Genomic DNA, 7418 nt, shown 5'->3' with positions numbered 1-7418 from the left:
TGAAGTCTCTTTCCCAAAATTCAGCCTTAGTGCAGAACCACAGCTACCAGAGCCAATCCCACAATACAATGAGCTTTCCTTAGTATGTGTCATTTCTGAGTCTGTAGCTTTTTTTTAGGAGGAGGGGGGGAAGGGGGCAAGGTGGAGGATGGGGGTTTGGCCTTGACCAACTGCCACTTTGCTTGTTTAAAAACCATGATGTCTCTCTCTCATGGGTGGGCCAAATTCTCTGGGTGGGCAAAGCAGAGAAAGGGGAGGTAGGTTTACTCAGAAGGCTCTAGCATTTCTGCAGCCTTTAGTCTTCGTCAGTTTTGTCAGCTGTGTTCATCTAATGACCTCATAAGGGCCCAGATTCCAGATCGGCCCATCTGAGCTTTCATTTTCTCAAAGGCAGAGCAGGATACCCAGGGCTCGGTTTACACCTGTCACCATTTCTAGCCACTGGGGGGACCATAGCCCTGGACCAACTCCAACAAAGAAATCATTAAATTAATTTGCAGCTACGCTCATATTGTAAGTGTCTCCTGTTTTGCCTTTTTACTCTGAATAATATCATCAAACACCTTCCAGGTGTTCCTTACTTCGTTTAGTCCTCCAGTGTACTTTAGTAATCCTTTTTGTTGCTTCTCATCATTATGCTCAGTTTGTTTCTGTAGTTCTCTTAGTTGGTTCTGTAGTCTGCTTCTTTTGTTCTTGTCTTTAAAAACTCATGTAGCCTACTCATTTTTCTTCTTACATGTATTTTATCACGCACACAGAGAATGGACCCACAAATGCACAACTCAGGTAGGTAAAGTACAATTGTTTATTAGAAAGCTAATAACACACAGGCAACAGTGTCCAGTAAACGGAGGGCAAAAGGGAAAATCGGGAAAAAACAGGGAAAACAGGAAGTCAGGAATACAGGACACAGGGAAAACTGCTCGAAGGCTGAAGACAGGGGAGCAGACAATCTCGCACTGGGGTACGGAGTAGACTGAACTCAAATACACAAGACAGGGGAGACAAAGAGACACAGGTGGAACACATAAGAGCGTGGACAGGTAATCACACAGGCGGGAAAGCAGGAAGTAACACAGACAAGACAACACATGGGATAACAGAAAGACTACCAAAATAAAACAGGAAATGGAAAACTAACGGAAAACACAACAAAAACTAAAAACAGAAACTTGAGAGGGGGGGGGGGGGTAACTTAATCTCAGAGTCGGTTACTATGGTAACTCCAGCCCGTTTAAGAAAGAGCGGTAACTTAAACTCAGAGTCAGTTACTATGGTAACTCGTGCCCATTTCAGAAAGAGAGGTAACTTAACCTCAAAGTCAGTTACTATGGTAACTCCAGCCCGTTTCAGAAAGAGCGGTAACTTAACATCAGTCAGTTACTATGGTAACTGAGCTTCCCTGAGTCGGTTGGCGTCCCTTTTGACACTGCTAGGTTAAGAAAAAGCTTGTGGTTGGCTTAAGAAAGACGAAAGCCGTCCGTATTTTTTCGGCCTTCGCAGTGAGAACAGATTGAGATATCAGTTTGGTAACAAATTTCCAAAATAACGGAAGTTGTTCACATGACCAAAGCTTATGAAAAAAAGTGCCTTTATATTTCTTACGACGCCAACTCTGTAGTTTTGTTGTTTCCTTGTGGGTTGAGTAAATCTATATTAAAATCTCTGCTACTAAACCATTTTGTTACTATTGCTGTTGCTGTTGATATATTTAATTCAGTTTCAATTCAATTTTATTTATATAGTGCTAAATCACAACAACAGTTATCTCATTGCGTTTTCCATAAAGAGCAGGTCTAGACTCTGATGTTACTTACAGAAACCCAACAGTTCCCACGAAGAACGAGCACTAGGCCACAGAGGCAAGGAAAAACTTCCTTTAAGAGACAGAAACCTCGAGCAGAACCATGGCTCAGGGTGGGGGGGGCATTTGATTTGACCAGTTGGGGGTGAGAGAAAGAGACAGAGAGATGGAGAGAAAGACAGACAGACAGACAGAGAGAGACATGGAGAAGTGTAGCAATGGGTGTCGAACAGGAACATGGAGGCAGCAGGAGACTCCAACCACAGATCCAGAGCCAGAAACACCTGCAGGAAGCGATAGGAGGAGAGAGCAGAGGGGCGAGACTCTGGGGGCGAGAGAGCACAAGACTCCGGGAATGTTAGGTGAGGTGTAGGACCCGGACACAGAACGACCACAAGAGGGAGTGATGTACACAGTAATGGGTCTAATTCTGATGGAACAGAATAACCAACACAAAAACAAACACACAAACAATCCAGACACGAGAGGTGAGGTGGGAGATGAAGGAGATCCAAGACAGACGACGAGACGGGACACGAACGCTGTGGCAGAAACACAAGGTAAGTACATAGGCAAGGTAAAGGAATACCAACAAGCTTAGTACTGGACCAGTTACCACGGGAATGTAGGTAACGAACTGGCGCCGAAGAGGTGGTCGGCCCAGGTTTAAGTATGGATGAGGTGATAATGATGATGGATACCAGCTGTGTAGTAAGATGGAGGAGGGGATGAGTAGACACGCCTCTCATGGAACCTCGGAGGAGCGCCCTCTGGCGGCCGATGGAACACAGACAGACGAACAGGGAAAAACAACAACACAGAAGACAGCGGACCCATGACAGGGAAAGGGAAGAAGTTGAGTTAGTAACATGTATTAATGGGATGAGGTTGCATACAGGTGGGGAGAAGGAGTAAGAGAGAAGTGCTCAGTGCATCATGGGAAGTCCCCCAGCAGTCTAGGCCTATAGCAGCATAACTAGGGGATGGTTCAGGGCTCTCCTGAGCCAGCCCTAACTATAAGCTTTATCAAAGAGGAAAGTCTTAAGCCTACTCTTAAATGTGGAGGTGGTGTCTGCCTCCTGAACCCAAACTGGAACCTGGTTCCACAGGAGAGGAGCCTGATAGCTGAACGCTCTGGCTGGACTCTAGGAACCACAAGTACCCTGCACATTTCTGATATTTTTTCCTTGGATATTTCAATACTTGATCCTGGTTTCATATAAATTGAGCTTATAAGTTTTTAAATGTCTACATTTCAATTTGCACCGTGATGCATTCCATAAAATGACAACAGGGAGCAAGAGAAGAGCATTACGGTGTTATGTGCATGGTAACGTGACACATGGAAAAAACGTTAACGGCCTTGGGTGAGGTTTGTGTTGTTTATCATCTTATTTCACGTGTTGCATTATAAAAGCACACTGAAAAAAGTGAAACTACTGTGTCATTCATTTAAAGTGCATTTTTACATTGGCCTAAGTGAAAATCATGGTATCTGGTTTGAACCTGTTTTAAAAAAAAAAAGCTGTGATTGGGGCATTAATGCAGAGGTGTGGACCCAGGCTAGAGTAAGAGGGACACTGGAAAAGGATGCCACTTTTTATGTTTTTTATCAAACAAAATTCCCTCTGCCTTTATCATGTTGGTTGGAAGGCAGAAATGTCAGTTTATGTAACTGATTAAGCTAGTTTCCCCCTTTTTCCCCTGTGCATACACTTGGCCCTCCATGTTCTAGACATTCTAATTACTTACTGGTAATTATGTGTCCAGCTTGCATTGGACCACCAGACAACATTGTTCTCTTCCCGCGTTGTTTTGGATGGACGCGCCTAGCCAGGATGAATTCTTCCTCACTGTCACATGACGTAATGCCAGGAGAAGGCTGCTGAAAAGAGAGCTCTGCGTGCCACTGCAACATTTCTCCTTTTAAAGATACATAACCAGGGACATTTGTGCTCAGCTGGGAGAAGAACCATAGCGGAGGCCAAGAATGTCCAAAGGCATGAAGTCAACGGCCTGTGGGGACGTTAAGAGGCATATGCACTGAGGCGGAAGTGAAGCTGTGCAATCAGTCTCATAACGTGACGCCAGACACGGGTAACCGAGATCACAGCCGACTTGGAAGGTATATGTTGTATATATGTATGTATATGTATATGTATATGTTGCGATGGAGACAACGCTTTCCAGCTTAATCACCAGAATAGATGAGGAGAAGCTGGAGGCAGCGGAGAAAAAAGGAGGAGTTGATCCAGCAGCTAGCAAGAAAAAGGTAAAACTGCTCTGGGGAAAGGTAGACGGCATGGAGAATGGCTACGTGTTTACAGTGAGAAACAAAGGAAAGCTGACATGGTGAAAAAAATAACATAATGCTATTTCCAAACTGACAGAAGAGCAGAGAGAGCTCCTTGGTGCAGATTTGACTATAGAGGAAACAGAAGAGGTTAAGGGGGCCCTTCCGTTTTAGGAGGATCTCATTTGCTGTTTTGAGAGCCCCAATAAAAGCAGGAGCCTTGGCCAGGCCACTGGAAGATAAGGATTTTAGGTTCTTTTGGAACTTTATCACCAAATCATGCCATACGTAGACTTCCTGTTACACTTGGAGGACCCAAATGCAGAGATGAGGCGTGGGCAAGTAAGGCAATAAGAAGGGATATAACGAAAGTTATTAAACAACAAGGTGTCCAAAAACACTGACAAAAATCCAAAAGACAGGCAAAAAAAACACTGGAAAAACTAAAAAGACACAGGGAAGAGTCCAAACGAAGGAAGTAGAACTAAAGACAAGATGAGACAGAGACCCAGACTTCAAAATAAAACAGGAAACAGGACATATAGACACTCAAGAGAACACAAGACAAAACAACACCACAAGACCCGGGAGGAAATTGCAGAAAACAGAACAAAGAAGCAGGATAAAAACCGAACACTTCCTCTATGTCAAGCTCCAGAAGAAGAACACTGATTGTGTCCATGTGAAAGAGAGCTTCCAACAGGAAATCCAAAAGATCAGCTAACTGTATTCCTGTATGCCATGTGACCATTATTTGCTGGGTTTTCCATAATGAACTCTTGTTCTTTTTCCAATATTATAATAATTTGTCCTTTGCAGAAACTCTCTCCCTTTAGAAATCAGTCAAATGACCATGTCACATTATTGTTGTGCTGCAGAGATGTCCTGCCTACAAATCCTAGTCTACAGACTTAAGACTTTTTTTTTCTTGCATTGCCAGACCTTCCTCCACACAGCATTCTGGGATGGGAGAAACACGTGCTCTGCTTTGTTGGCATATCTTTAAATCAATCCCAATAGCAATCTGCAAAATAGCCTCTGGAAGAAACTCGGTGGAACATGTGTACGTTCAAAAGTAGTTGTCTGAATCTGAATTGTAATGTTTTCAATGAAAATGAGAACAATTCTGTAAAATTCCTTCTATCATCTCAAATCAAATTGCATTTGCATTATTAGTCAAAATAATTGCAATTAGGTCTTTTTCAAAATCATGCAGCCCCAATGTTCACCCCTGGTACCTCTGTCCACCCCTGGTATCTCTGTACTACCCTGGTAACTCTGGCACACCCCTGGCTTCCACCCTGGGTCTCTGTCCACCCTGGGCTTCTGTCCACCTGGTACTCTGTCCACCCCTGCTACCTCTGTCCACCCCTGGTACCTCTGTCCACCCCTGGCCTCTGTCCCCCACTTCCCCGGGTACCTCTGTCCACCCGGGGCCTCTGTCCACCCTGGGCCTCTGTCCACCGGGTATCTCTGTCCACCCCTGGGCGTCTGTCCACTCCTGGTACCTCTGTCCACCCTGGGCCTCTGTCCACCCCTGGTATCTCTGTCCACCCCTGGGCGTCTGTCCACCCCTGGGCCTTTGTCCACCCCTGGGCCTCTGTCCACCCCTGGTATCTCTGTCCACCCCTGGGCGTCTGTCCACTCCTGGTACCTCTGTTCACCCCTGGGCTAAAAAACTATTTCTGAAAATAATACGTACAAAATTATACATGCAGTATTCTGTAAAAATGTTTCTACATGGTTTAATTGAAAACAGCACATAATAAATTTGCAACATAAAAATAAATGATCAACTGAAATATGAAGTCAACTTAAATGCTACTGCTTCACCCTGCTCCAGTACTGGCTAGCCACAATCATATGGCATAAAAAAAGTCACTGAAACTGCAGCTGTACACCCAAACAAACTTATAGTGTCATCAAATGAACTGATTTAACTGTTAAAAGCATATTCAATAAAATAAAGCAGGCTGCTGGCCTTGATGTAACAGTGAAACAACATGGCGACAAAGATGGGGGAAAATCGCAAAACTACATGGACAACAAAACTCAAATGGCTGTATTTTCATTTGAAAGCCAGTACAACAGTGACACCTAGTGGCCCACTGCAGGCTACTACACTACATTTAAAGGATGGTTTTAATTCTGTCTCTAGGTCTGTGAGACCATCTTGGGACACACTAGGGAGCGCTTCTATGAAGCTACAATTCTTTCTTTATTACAAGCCAGAAAATAAATGATGTGAGAGAAAAAAATATATATATTTAAGAGAAAACTTTATCACACTGATAGCAAAAAAGCATTTTATGAGAGAAAAAATATTTTAGAGAAAAAATTTTTATACCAATAGCAAAACAAATCTCAAAATTCTTTTTTAAACTCTCAAATATATATTTGAGTGAAAAAAAATTCTCTCAAAAACACAATGTTTTACTTCTCGCTCAAAACCGAAGTCTTTGCTCTCGATTCAATTTTTTGCTCTTGTCTCAGGATTTTTCTCTCAGTGTGAGAATAGTGTCATGGGCGGGGCCACATTCCTATTGGCCAGTTGGGGCGTGTAATAAAGAAACAATTCTAGCTCCATACGCTGCAGGGGGACAGGTGTGAGGAGTAAGGAGACACTGAGCAACACCTTGAACGTGTTGTTTATGGAGAACAATCTCAAATCTCTGAAACTGTGACTTTCCTAAACCTTTTTTCTTGACCACAGCTTAATGTTGTATGGTATTTTATTTTTTTAATTTTAATCTGTTTATTAATCCCCAATGGGGAAATTACAATTTACACTCGGCGTCCACACTTGTTAGTAGTCCACTGTAGTCCACAGTCCTGAACTACACACACACGCACACACACACACACGCACACACGCTCAGGATCTATACATACACTAATGGAGAGATGTCAGAGTGAGTGGGCTGCCAGCTGAACCAGCGCCCTGAGCGGGTGGGGGGGTACGGTGCCTTGCTCAACAGCACCTGACAGTGCCCAGGAGGTGAAGTGGCATCTCTCCAGCCACCAATCCACACTCCCTTCTTTTTGGTCCATACGGGGACTTGAACCGGAACTTGAACCAGTGACCCTCTGGTTCCCAACCCAACTCCCCATGGACTGAGCTACTGCCAATACATAGTTGTGTAAAGCGCTCATATTGAGAAGAAAAAAATGACTTTTTCTGGGATTTGGGGATTTGGGATTTTCTGGGATGTCTCACTCTGGAGCTAAAACAGAGACCCAAACACACAGGGTAAAAAACAGGATCTGCAGCAATGTGCAGTCCAACAAAAATATGGTGTGTTTTGAAAATGAAACCATGGA

This window comes from Etheostoma spectabile, chromosome 2 (genome assembly GCF_008692095.1).
Source record: "Etheostoma spectabile isolate EspeVRDwgs_2016 chromosome 2, UIUC_Espe_1.0, whole genome shotgun sequence".
In the NCBI taxonomy this organism is placed as follows: domain Eukaryota; kingdom Metazoa; phylum Chordata; class Actinopteri; order Perciformes; family Percidae; genus Etheostoma; species Etheostoma spectabile.
Note: the sequence above shows the minus strand (reverse complement) of the source record.